Source organism: Mus pahari, chromosome 7 (assembly GCF_900095145.1).
Source record: "Mus pahari chromosome 7, PAHARI_EIJ_v1.1, whole genome shotgun sequence".
In the NCBI taxonomy this organism is placed as follows: Eukaryota; Metazoa; Chordata; class Mammalia; order Rodentia; family Muridae; genus Mus; species Mus pahari.
The window spans coordinates 27,244,397-27,247,393 of NC_034596.1; positions in this window are offsets into that span (position 1 = coordinate 27,244,397).

Below are 2,997 nucleotides of genomic sequence, written 5' to 3' on the forward strand. Positions count from 1 at the left end.
AAACCAAAACCAAAAATACTCCCCCCTCCCAAAACAAAAACAAAAACAAACAAACAAAAAAAACAAAAACCACAGAACCTGCCCACGCAAACTGTCAGACACCCCTCAAGGCAGTAGAGGGCCCAGAAAGCGGAGAGATTTTTTTTTCATATTTTTTCTTGGTCTGTTTTCCAAGACAGAGTTTCTCTTGGATAACCCTGACTGTCTCAAAAATTGCATTGTAGACCAAGCTGGCTTCAGATTCAGAGATCTGCTTGCCTCTGCCTCCCAAGCACAGGGATTAAAGTCATGGGCCATACCCTGCTATAGTCTTTTTTTTTTTTTTTTTTTTAAAAGCAATGTATTCCATAACTCAGGCTGGCCTCAAATTAGAGGCAACCCTCTTGCTACAGCCTCTTAGTATTGGAATGACATGAGCTACCACTTCTGAATCTTCAGTCCCACCCTGATACTGGCATTAGATTCAGTCCCTTGTGCATACCAGGCAAACACTATTGACCTATGTCTCCAGCCCACCCTGAGGGTTTTTTGGGTTTTTTTGTTTTTGTTTTTTTTTAAGTGCCAACAGTTTCAAAAATACTCCCCACTGCAAAAATAGAGCAATTTTACTTGCCTGTGTTGAATGGACTGTAAGTTAGGACTCCTGTATTATTAAGTACACTCTGGTATCAGGAAGCACAGTCTACTCCTCCCCTGGAGGCAAACCACTGCTTTCCTCTGCCCTGACCCCACAGACCATCCCATTCCTGACCAGAACAAGTCTGGCCCAAATCCACTGACTGTTTACATCTCTCTGAGATAACCATGGCGTTTGGATAGAGGAGTCACATGAAACCCACTCTGTCCTGGATGGGAAACTTACTGGGGGTCACATGGGACGTGCTGCTGTATCTGTGGGACTCTGTCCATGAGGACATTAACCACGGTCACCTCCCCAAAGGCCCACATCACTGAGTTCCTGGAGAGTGCACGGCACTTCCATCCCTTATCCTAAGCCTAGTCACTCGGGGATACAGAGGAGCAGAAAGACCAGGGCGCGGGGATTGAAAATCTCTCTTCTTGCCAACTAGTTAAAAGGTCTTAACCATTTAAGATATATATCCAGTGTTAAGATTCTGGATTACACCATTTTTATGACAGTGGCATGGGAAAGGGGACATCATTAGATGCCCAGAGGACCTGCCCAGATGTTCTCACAAGTAGCCTGCACTGGTGGTGCCTACAGGAGCCAGAAAAGGGTATCAGATCCCCTGGAACTGGAGATACATCCCGGTGTGAACTGCCATGTGGGTGCTGAAATCAAACTTGGCCCTCTGCAAGAGCATCAACTGCTCTTAACCACTGAGCCATCTCTCCAGCTCCAGGGCCTAGGTTTTCTGACCTGATGACTGGGCAGAGGGAGCCTGCTCATTTATATTAAATTCTCAAGGTTGAGGCACTTTGGGGACCACTGCCAGTCTCACAGTGGCTGCCAGGACACCACTGAAATCTACTGCAGTATCTCAGCAGCCCCATATGGGCTGCGACTGGCCTTACTCCTCAACCTTCAAGAGCTCTTCACACTAGCCTATGCTTCTAGCTGCTTTACAGCCCTGGGGCAGAATCAACAGACTGACTTGACAGAATAGTGGCCTCCTTGCTGGGTGTAGTGACTGTCCTAGCAGAACCATCACCCAACCAGTGACCACTAGGAATAAAGAACAAAGACACAAACATGATAGCATGTCACGGGCATGACAAACCACAGCGGGGCTTCCTCATACAGTCAGAAAGTCAGACTAAAATGAGCACGGAGAGCAACTGTAAAGCGGACACTGTCAAACAGGGACTATACGTGGGGAGTCTCGGTCTTCTCACTGTCCTTCCAAACCATCTGAGACAGGTTTGAGCATCCAGTGGGATAAGCAAATGGCCTTCCCAGGGCAGTTAGGAAGTCAGCACTTCCTTCCAAAAGGATACTGAGTCACTGGTAGACTTATCATTTAAAAAAAAAAAAAAAAACTTTAAAGTTTTTCTTTGACACTTCTATTGTTTCAGGAACTCAAAACAAACATGTACTCTTTCCTCGTCAGGCTCCCACGACAACCCCAAAGTCCAACTGATATTAGAGCATGAAGTGGCCTGGGTGACAAAGCCATTACCGTGTCAGACACTCACACCAGCCGGATGACAGCTTCCCCCATAGTAGAGGCATAGATGAAGCTCCCGTCCATTAGCCTTCTACTTTCTATAATACTGCATTTGTCAGTCTTTGGTGTTGTATGCAATTATGGCAGAATTATATATAGCTGGCTGGGAGGTCGTATGTGACTGAGATCAGGTGAGGGCCCAGCCCCCATCCTCCACCCCTGTGAAGAAACATCCACTCCACAGTGAATAGGCCTGATCCTCAGGGTCTCTCGGTAGTCTCTGCAGCTCTGATGAGGGTGGCAGTCATGCTCAAGACCATCATTCTGTGCAAGTCACATGTATTCTAATCACACTCGTCACCCATGATCCTCTTACTCTTCCCACTCCTGCCAATTCCCTTCTCTCCAACAAATGCCCCACAGCTTCTTAAAGGTTTTTCTTTGTTTTTTTTTTTTTAAATTTTGTTATAGGTGTTTTGCCTGCAGGCATGTCTGTGCATCTCGTGTGTGCAGTGCCTTAAGCCAGAAGAGGGTGTCAGATCCCTTAAACTAGAATTTCAGACAGCTGTGGTATGCCACACGGATGCTGGGAAGTGGACTCCCACCCTCTCTGCAAGAGCAGCCAGTGCTTTTTACCCATGAGCCATCTGTCTTAGTCTGGGTTACCATTGCTGTGAAGAAACACCGTGACCAAAGCAAGTCGGGGAGGTAAGAGTGTATTTGGCTTGTACTTCCACACCACGGTCCATCACTGAAGGAAGTCAGGACAGGAACTCAAGTAGGGCAGGAACCTGGAGGCAGGAGTTGATGCAGAGGCCATGGAGGGGTGCTGCTTACTGGCTTGCTCAGTCTTCTTTCTTTTTTTTTT